This window comes from Sardina pilchardus, chromosome 13 (genome assembly GCF_963854185.1).
Source record: "Sardina pilchardus chromosome 13, fSarPil1.1, whole genome shotgun sequence".
NCBI classification, from domain to species: domain Eukaryota; kingdom Metazoa; phylum Chordata; class Actinopteri; order Clupeiformes; family Clupeidae; genus Sardina; species Sardina pilchardus.
Genome location: NC_085006.1, coordinates 5,560,351 through 5,571,466, shown reverse-complemented (window position 1 = coordinate 5,571,466; position 11,116 = coordinate 5,560,351).

Below are 11,116 nucleotides of genomic sequence, written 5' to 3'. Positions count from 1 at the left end.
GCCAAGTACAAAATCAAGATGAGCGATCCAAGTCTGACTGACACAGAGAAGAGGGTGGAATCGGCTACTTTCATCTTGCATCGTCGAAGAGGACGCGTTTTTTATGACCTATTAGGTAAGGTTACTGAAGATGTAACCCTTTGCTTAGACATGATGCAAAACATGGTCCTTCCCAAAACCCCAATAGGACAGGCCTATTACTCACGACAATTGTACCTCTATCAGTGGCGGCTGGTGGTTTCAGAATTAACGGAGGAAGGTGTGTGCGTGGGGGTCTTTCAGAGAGGGAAGTTGTTAAGCCCACATTATGGTTATGGATGTGATTTAAAGGGATAGTTCGGGTTTTAAGACACGAAGTTATATGGGTTCCCTGTCAGCAACGTTGTGCATCAGCAATGACTTACCCCCCGACAGTGTCCTGTGAGCCGAGATCCAGCCGGTTTTTGATGCTGAAGAAAGTAGTCCGGCAAGTTTCTGGGGTCACGAAAGTAAAGTGTTTTTCTTCTCAAAACCATACTGTAAAGATATGCGACTGACACATTAGCTGGTAAGCATTCAACTAACTTTATTAAGGCGAGACACGGCAGGTGAAAACATCGTTTTTGTGACCTCCGGTCAATTTCAATATTTTGTGCTAGTTTGCTACCTTAGCATGTATTCTACCACCCTACTACAACAATAAAGTCCGATTTGCACATTTAGGTGTTTATTTCATGACATTTTGTCTACTCGCGCCTATATATTTCTCCTAATTTTACCAAAAGTTCCCATTCTAAAGTGTCATGTACTACCGCGACCGTGAACCAAATCATATCGTGTGTGACACCGTTCAAAAGCCCCTTTTCTCCTGAATGACGCTATGCAATCCAAATATGGACATTTCCTTTGTATTAGCAACCAATCGCGAAAGTTCAAAGGCGAGTCTAGGCTTAGAACGTATCCCATTGGCTGTGTTTCAAGGCTGTTTTCTCAAAACGAGTTTCTTCTCCCACTCTGAGAACATAATCTCCACTTCTGAAGCACTTACATGCGCCAAACTTTCCAGTCTTATGCCAAACTATATTCACAAGACTTTTACAGAGGGGTTTGTTGAAATATGATTCCTAACCTGATATATATGACATTTTATGCTTAAAAACATGGCAAAAACCGATTTTTCAAGGCTATTGACACTATGCTGATTTACAAGACAACAGAAGTAGATATCCATAAATCCCTCTGTATTTTTTCTCCCATCTAATATATTAACACAATGAAAAAACTATTTTGAACCTGGCTTTATCCAAAACTCAGATTATGCATTTTAAAATATATGCAAATTAGCGCATATTTAATGAGATAATGCCTAATTTGCATATTTAAACATTAAGTTACAAAAAACTTGTAATACATTTTTTTCTTATGTTGATGTAAGTAATCAACTGGGGAAGTTTCATAGTGATATCTGCTAGTTAAAAATTTTACCCTATTCACCTGTAGTGTCTCGCCTTAAACAATCCGTGACGTTACAGTGCCCAGCTACGGAGGCCTCTTAGGACTAGGGATGTCACGAGAACCGATACTTGCGATACCTCTCGATTCTAAAATGAAAAAACACCGGCGATGCCTATTTTTTTGAAGCACCGTAAGCACCGACGCCAGCATAAGCATCGGTGCTGCGACTCTTCCGGAACTGATGGGGGCAATACAGTGTTTCCCACACATAGACTAGTTTGTGGTGATGCGCCACAGATTCAGCACCGGCCGCCACACATTGCGTTTCGTTACTTTTTTTTATTTACTTATCTATTTTTTAACGGTATTGAAAAACATGCAACATTCGTTAAGCTGAATTTCCTTTCCCTGCTCTCCCTCTCTGTCACTCACGCGTCTGTCTCTCATGCACACACATATGCGCGCACACACACACACACACACACAGCCTCTCCCCTCCGTGCACACAGCGTCTGTCTCCATGAAAACCAACCAGATCATTTCTGGAAGCGTGGTCGTACTGATGCACCTGACGCTGCCCGGGTGGAAGCATAGTTCTTCCGCAACTTTTGTAGATTATACGTGCAACTTTACCAAACAGTAAAAGTAAAGTAAAAGTAAACTTGTTCTCCTTGGCCCGCTCTCGTACGTGCTCAATGGACACCCGCCCACGACATGCACATTTAATCCAAATAAAACATTCACAATCGTGAACGCAATGACGCACAGAAGACGACTAGCTAAATTGCCGTTTAAAATCCGGTTAGCATCATTAGCTAGTCTATGCTGCATACATTAAAACTCTTGCATTCAAGTTGACTGACCATCTCAATACCAATGTTTTTCAACTCCAAGACTTAAAAGGTTCTGTCCCAAGGAGAAAAAGTAGCTTACCTTGAAACTTAAACACATGTGGGGAAACTGAACAGTCCAACCAGTAGAGTATGATAAGCTTAGCCTGCTACTTTGTTTACAAAATGTTGAGGCTTCAACCAGACAGCTGAATTTAAGAGGTGGAGTTGTAATATGAATAGTAGGCTATAATCTGCATAAAGTTTGCTGCTAATGAAGATCAGAAATTTCATATAGAATGTATAAATAGTTACAGAATGTGTGTGTGTTTCAAATAAAGACTTTACATCTTGTAAAAAAAATCATTCACATTATATGAAAGCAGAGCGATAAAAAGGCGATGCAAGTTGTTGGTTTTTATAGGCCTACAATCCATTAGAAAAGTGATTTAATTAATTATGTGTAAGCCTATGTGATATGCTCGCAATTGGATACTGTATTCTGTTATGCTCTATATGTTAAAGAAATTATATTTCAGTATTCTGCAAGTATTTCAATAAAGAAATTCATTAAGTAGCCTACATGGGATTTTAGAAAATCCTTTTTTTTTAACGATAGTATCGAATTTGGCATCGAGAATCGTGTAATTTTACTGGTATTGGCACCGACTACTGATTTTTTGGTATCGTGACACCCCTACTTAGGACCATAATAGTGTCTCACAGGATATCCTTACATCTCCCTTATTCAGTAAACAAAAACAGGTTCACTGTGCACTCTTTAAACATAAAACATAAATAAATAATAGAGGTCAGAGGTCGCCAGTACTTAGCACACCGTAGGAGGACGGTCTTTACCACCACCTCATAGAAGACTTGAAGAATCACCTTAGCCTACTAAGCATTAGAATATGACTCAACCATAAGGCTATACATTACCTGGTATTAAACAGAACTCATGACCCGATACTAAGGCTCAAACAGAACTCATGACCAGATAATAAGGCTCAACACATTACCTGATGTTAACACTTTTAACTGATCATTTCCCCCCTTTTTTTTTTTATAAAAAAATAATAATATCAACTTATTATAGATTCACTGTGTAATAATGAGCTTGCAATCATCTGCTATAAATCAAGTCTGTCAGGGGCTTTTCTAATGCGCTCTGACCGTCTCTCTGGAGCTGCCTCTGGCTCCGTCATGACAGGTGCATTCTCCTCTAAAACCTCTGTTTGATTGTCTGTTACTGTTTCATGCTGTGCACATTCGTCCCTGTGCTCCTCTATTGACGGAACTGCATTGCTGGCCTGTGTTTTAAGTAACTGCGACCTGTTTCGTCTGACCAAAGCCCCGGTGTCCGTCTGGACTGCGTAGGACCTCGGAGCCACTTCATTCAGCACTGTTCCAGCGCGCTGCCAGTCCTGTCTTCCTGTGTTGAATACTCTGACTCTGTTGCCCGCCTGCAGAGGTTGCATTGCTTTTGCTGTGCGATCAAAGTATCTCTTTTGTTTTTCCTTTAGTTTTTTCATGGACTCCAGCACAGGTGTGGAGACTTGTTTCTTCACTGTTGGTATCAGTGTCTGCAGTCGTCTGCCCATGAGCAGTTCAGCCGGAGATTTCCCGCACGCCAGAGGTGCTGTTCTATAAGCCAGCAGAGCCAAATAAGGATCCTCACCATTGTCAGTTGCCTTTGTCAGAAGACTTTTCACTATTTGAACACCCTTTTCCGCCTTGCCATTTGCCTGTGGGAAGTGTGGGCTTACTGTGACGTGTTCAAATCCATACTCTCTGGCAAACTGCTTGAACTCCTGACTGACATACTGAGGCCCATTGTCAGAAACAACCGTTCCTGGAATGCCATGTCGTGCAAAGCTGGACTTCATATGCTTAACTACTCCCATCGTTGTTGTGCTCGTGAGCATAGCCATCTCAGGATAGTTGGAGTAGTAGTCGATCATCAGTAGATACTCTTTCCCTCTGAAATGGAACAGGTCTGTCCCAATTTTTTCCCAGGGGTGCTCTGCCCCCATGTCTGTGAGTAGCGGTTCTCTTTGCTGTCTGTTATGGTAGGTAAGGCAGGTGGCACAGTCATCGATAATTTCTGCTATGTCACGATTCATGCCTGGCCAGTAAACAGTCTGTCTGGCTAATCTCCTTGTTTTCTCTATCCCCAGGTGCCCTTTATGCAGTATTCGGAGGACCTCCTTCCGCAGCTTTGTTGGGATGACTATTTGGTCACCTTTCAGCAGCAGGCCATCAGCTACCGCCAAAACATCCTGGAATGAGTAGTACTGCGGGCACGCTTGCTTTGGCCACTCATTTTGCATGTGCCATATCACTTTCTGTAGCTGGCTGTCCACTGCAGTCTCCATTACTATTTTTTCTTTCAGGCTAGAGCTCACGGGTAGAGCCTCCACCACAGCATCCACGTGGCCTCTTATGGCGTCATATTCCTCTGTGCCATCTGTGTTCATACCGTGTGCAGGCCTTGTGCTGGCCCTTGACAGAGCATCAGCCACAACCAGGTATTTTCCCGGCTTGTATGACAGTTCATAGGTATACTTCTGTAGACGCATCATCATACGCTGGATGCGTGGTGTCATCTCATTCAAGTGCTTTTTGCTGATAGTTATGAGTGGCTTGTGGTCAGTCTCCAGTTCAATGTGTGGCAAACCAAAGACATAAGAGTGGAACTTGTCTCAGCCAAAGACGAGCCCCAGACACTCTTTCTCTATCTGTGCATATCTTTGCTCTGTTTCTGTCATGGATCGTGCAGCATAAGCCACTGGTTTCCAAGCCACATCATGATACTGCAGCAAGACGGCCCCCAGTCCATCTTTTGAAGCGTCCGTGGAGATTCGCGTCTTCTTACTTGGATCAAAAAAGGCCAACACTGGCTCTGTGCTTAAAATGTCCTTGATTTCTTTCCACTCTTTGTCATGTGTCTGGTGCCAGGACCACTCTGTTTTTGACTGCAGGAGCTGGCGAAGAGCAACCGTCTTTGCGGCAAGATTAGGCACGAATCTTCCCATGTAGTTCACCATCCCTAATGCTCTTTGTACCGCCTTCTTGTCTGTTGGCTGAGACATGTCAGTCACTGCTTTGATTTTGTTCATGTCCGGCTGTACTCCTGCTGGTGTCAGTCGATCCCCAAGAAATGTGACGTCTTGTGTGCTGAACTGGCATTTCTCCTTGTTCAATCTGAGCCCATACTTGTGTACTCTCTGAAGTGCACTGTGCACTCTGCTGTTGAGCTGTTCTTGGGTCTCCGCCCATATTATGACATCATCAATATAAACCCTGACCCCCTCCAGTCCTTCAAACACATTCTCCATTGCACAGTGAAAAATCTCTGGTGCTGAGGAAATTCCAAAGGGGAGTCTCTGGTAACTGTAGCGCCCAAAGGGCGTGTTGAAGGTGCATAAGTCTGCACTTGCACTGTCAATTTGCAGCTGCCAAAATCCATGTGACGCATCAAGCTTTGTGAACCACTGTGCCCCAGCCATCTCACTAAGGATCTCTTCTCTCTTAGGAATTTGATATTGTTCTCTGAGAATGTTTTCATTTATGTCTTTTGGGTCCATACATATCCTGAGAGCTCCATTTGGCTTTCTTACGCAGACCATGGAGTTGACCCACTCAGTGGCTCCCTTTGTGGGTTGAATGACATTTAATGATACCATTCTGTCCAGTTCTTTGCGAAGATCTTGTCTCAGCGGAACAGGAATTCGACGTGGAGCATGCACCACAGGTCTAGCGTTATCCTTTAGTTTAATGCTGTATGTGAACGGCAGCACTCCTATGCCATCAAAAATGTTGGGATACTGCACTTCCCAGTTGTCTGCTTGTGATGTGGTGACTCCTGCATTTTTCAGCTGCAGTGACTGTGCTTTTCTCTCTGTCTTGGCAATGTTTAGAACACGCTTAACAAGTCCCATTTCCTCACAAGCTTGATCCCCTAGTAGGGAGTCCTTCCCTTTTGGCACTATTACAAACGGTAAATGTCTCTTAATATGCTTGTTCTGTACTTGTAACCTGCATACGCCCTGTGTTTCAATCATTTGTCCATTGTAAGCTCTCAATCCCACTTTTTTGTTTTCTATGACTGGCTTGTGGCGCAGAGCTTTGAAGTCTTTCAAAGTGATAAGATTTGCCATAGCTCCTGTGTCCAGTTTCATGTGAATCTCTGTGCCATTTACTGTAAGTGGCACAATCCACCTGTCTACATTGAATGTGTTCACACTAACTTCCAACTTTGAAGTGGCCTCATTTTCCACAGTGACAGTGTCAGTATAGAATATGTCATCCTCATCATAGTCTTGCTCGCTCTCTTCCATCATATTAATTTGTTTCTTTTCTCTAGCAGATAGGCACACTTTTGCAAAATGATTTTTTCCCCTGCACTTCGAGCAAACTTTTCCATATGCGGGGCACTGCCTGAAGCGATGTTTCCCACCGCAGCGCCTACAGTTCATGACGTAGTCTGATCCTGTTTCACGTGCATTATTAGAATGTTCCCCCTCTGAGCGAGGTGCGCTAGCTTTGACCACCCTGTCTACACCCACTGATGCTTCAGTAGCGACGGATGGCTTCTCAAAAATCTTTATCTGCTTCTCAGTCTGTTCGCTAGCTCTGCAAATTCTGATTGCATCTTCTAATTTCAGACTGACCTCCCTTAGCATGCGTTCCCGCACCTTTTTATTGTGTATTCCGAAGACTATCTGATCACGTAGTATGGAGGACTGCATGTCGCCCTAGTTACAGGATTGCACTTTCAGCCTCAGATCAGTCACATACGAGTCAAACGATTCATCCTGCTGCTGTACGCGGCAACGAAAAACATGTCTCTCATATACTTCATTCTTTTTCGGACTACAGTATGCATCAAACAGTTCCAGAACTTTGTTCAGTTTGGTTTTATCTCCATCCTCCGTAAACTCAAATGTGTTGTATATTTCTATCGCTTGTGTCCCTGCTATTGTAAGTAACAATGCCACTTTCCTCTCACCACTCTTGTCGTTGGCGCCAATTGCAGTCAAATAAAGTTGAAACGCCTGTTTAAACTGTTTCCACGCATAGTCCACATTTCCTGTGAGCTTCAATGGTCCTGGTGGTTTTATGACATCCATCCCGTCTTTCTCACACAGACATTGACTATAACTACTTTTACTCCTGGTACCATGTAAAGATATGCGACTAACACATTAGCTGGTAAGCATTCAACTAACTTTATTAAACAATCCGTGACGTTACAGTGCCCAGCTACGGAGGCCTCTTAGGACCATAATAGTGTCTCACAGGATATCCTTACACATACGTGTTCAAAAGAGTGATATATTTGCACCACAAAAACGTTGTCCAGGAAAAATTCTTCAAAATCTTGGCACTATTTTTCTCGATTCCTATCACTGCGCGCTACTGACAGCTGGACAACGTTTTTGTGGTGCAAATATCACTCTTTTCAACGCATATGGTTTTGAGAAGAAAAACACTTTACTTTCGTGACCCCAGAAACTTGCCGGACTACTTTCTTCAGCATCAAAAACGATCAAAAACCGGCTGGATCTCGGCTCACAGGACGCTGTCGGGGGGTAAGTCAGTGCTGATGCACAACGTTGCTGACAGGGAACCCATATAACTTCGTGTCTTAAAACCCGAACTATCCCTTTAATGCCAAAGTAAGTAAATTGGAATTAATAAATACAATTATTTGTACCCCAGCTTGTTAGTATACTTTTAGTATCCTGTACTGTTTTATACCCCTTTACTGCAAAGTATTCAGGCTCTACTTTGATGCCCCCAAACCAGTTGCACAATCATGATCTAACCCAAAACAATAACACAGACAGAGACATGACATTTAGGCTAGGCTAAAAGATATTCAAGTAGCCCTAGACAACAGCCCCTAATATGCTCATGGAGGCTCACGTTTTCATGAACGCTTGATAGTGTTAGGGTGACCAGATTTGAGTTTGCAAAAAAGAGGACACTTCAGCGGGGGGGGTATGCACCTATGAACACGTGCATTCATACAGTTGTGTCAACATACATGGTGATATATGATAATGAGCTTTATTGGCCGGCCCAACACTAACAGAAAAACACTGCCTCAAAAGGCTATTTTGTAGTTGAAAGTTTTAAATGTGCAAAAACAAACTATACATTTGTAGGCTATACAATGTAAAGTATAGTCACAACAATGGTAAAACAAAAATAATAAAAGATAAAACCTAATTGCACAAAATGAGACATTTTTAAAGTTGAAAAGTTGTCCAATGGCTGATACTTTTCAGTCCTCCTAAACTGCCTGCTTTGCATTGATCTCGACCTAGACGAAAACATGGAAATTACGTTTCAATTCGTCAGTGAACTTGCACTTGTGTTTCGGCATGGCTGAAGATGCCGGAGAGTTTTGCGCGTTGCCAGTGGTAAACAAGGAAGTGTGCGCTGATGAGGTGAATAACCAATTAAATGTTTAGGCCGAGAATATCGACCAATCGGTAGCTCTAAGGTCAGGCTCTACACTTCAACTCGATGCAAAGCGAACTGTAGGGGCGTGATTAGCCTACTATGTGATGCAATGCAAATTCGGTGAAAACACGTTAGGCTAGAATAACAAAATCCCGGACGATTCTGAAATTCCGCCCGGACACATTTTTAGGTTTCAAAAAGAGGACATGTCCGGGGAAAAGAGGACGTCTGGTCACCCTAGATAGTGTGCAAAACAGCAACATGACGTTTAGGTAGTGAAGGCTACGATTCAAACCTGGGTAGTTCATCTTGTTAAAATTAGCTTAAATTCGTTTTCAACTAAATTAGACCTAAATAGTTACAGAAATGTGTTCATTCAGACGTTCATTCATTTGCTAGGTACGAGGCAACATATATTTCCATTGCTCTCTCCTTTGCTAAGTTCACTGACAGACTTACCCTAGCTAGCTGCCTGCTATTGGAGTTTCTTATACGTCTTTCTGCCGTTCTGACCCTGTTTGTAAGTCCAGTGAGTGACATAAAGTTGGATGCTCAATCAAACGTTTGATTTATTAACAACTAAGCAACTCAAATTATTAAGTTAATTAAGTTCATTTCTGATCCACATGCTCGACTTTCCTGCGGCATGCCAACTGATGTGTACAGTTATCCTGCATTTCTGATTGGATATTAGCAGCATGAGCTCCACTGATTGGTTCATTGACGGAGGCACTTCCGCGGAGGATCTTCCTACCTTTGGCCATTCACTTGAATGGTATCAGAGAATGTCTAATAAGGGGAGAACAACCACTCGCTGAGTACTTCCGCATGGTACTGCAACTAGAGGGCGATCGCGAGCAAGTGGAGAATGAATGGAGGTGAATGGAGTTTCTCCTAAAATCCACTTTTCTCTGGATATAATTTTTTGTGTAGAAATCGGAATATTGCATGTGAAAGGGGGGTCAAGGAAAATACACACGGTTGAGTATTAGATTTTTTAAGTCCCTTAATTCCTCTAAGAAGCCTTTCAAACGTGTCAATGACGTCATTCATTAGCAGGGTGCTAGTGTGTTATGGGCAACAACGACCAAGCATGTGAAAAACCAAAGGGCCATAAGTAATTGTTCATTCAACTTTCGACCTATAACCCATATGATCTTGCAGAAACTAAACTCCAATCTTTGATTTTTTAATGACAATCAGGTGAAACAGACCAATTTAGCCATCTAGCCCCATAGAGCCCCATAGACCCCCATTGTTTGATCACTTGCTCGTGATCGCCCCTAGTGGAACTGCAACAGGAACTGCAGGTACAATGCAGGTACAATGGAGTTAATAGCGAGTGGACCGGCTCTCCATAAATGGGCTCTGATGGTATTCACGAGCCGCAGGGGTCAGGAGAGTTTATAATGGCCGCTAATGGGGGTCTTGAGGAGGAAGATCCTCCGCGCAGTAATTTTCAATTGCGATAGGGGTCGCTTTCACAAATTTGACTGATTGTAACATTGCATTTGAAAAGCAACTAGATGCACCGCATAGCGGTACACAATATGACCGCCGCTCAGTTCTGCACATTCTCTCCAAAACGAATTACGCTCGTCAACTTTCCTGTATGGCTGGGATTATACTTGCTGTTAGACCAACCGTAAGCATATGCGCCCGTGTGCGACCTGCTGTGTCCGGTGTACAGACTCGCTGCAGCATTACGCACCCTACTGGAGGTCTTCACTAGGGGGAGAATAGTAACATCAGATGTGGATGTGGCCATGTGCCATTGTTTACTCTCATGATTGCCCCCAGCTTCGATGTCGATAATGCATCTTGCAGTCACCTTTTTTTGTAGTGATCGCCCCCTACTTTCGTATCAGTATTGCATCTCGCGGACGCGTCATGTTCGCTTGCGACGACGTGCACGACCGACGCACCAAACGACCGCAAAATACGCGAGGCAGTCATGATACGAACACGAACGCGTTGTCTGCAGCAAGTCTAAACCTGCCTTATCTCCGATTTGTGCAATATACTGTATGTATATCTCCTACTCTTGCAGCTCATGTGTATATGAGTGTGTGCATGTGTGAGTTTGCTTGTATAAAGATGTGTGTGTGTCTGTCTGTGTGTGTGAATGTGCATGTGTGCGCATGTGTGTGTGTGTGTGTGTGTGTGGAATCCGTGGAAGTGTGTTTATCTGTGCGTGTGAATCTGTTGATGTGTGTGTGCGAACTTAGTTACTTTTTAAACTGAGCCCCCTGCCGGCTCAACATAAAAATGCCAATCGGTTTTGCCAATAGCCTACTCACTATATTGGAATTTAACAGTTACGCCATTTTAACAGTAACGTCAGAACGTATAGAAGACATCACAACCTGCAAAAAGTA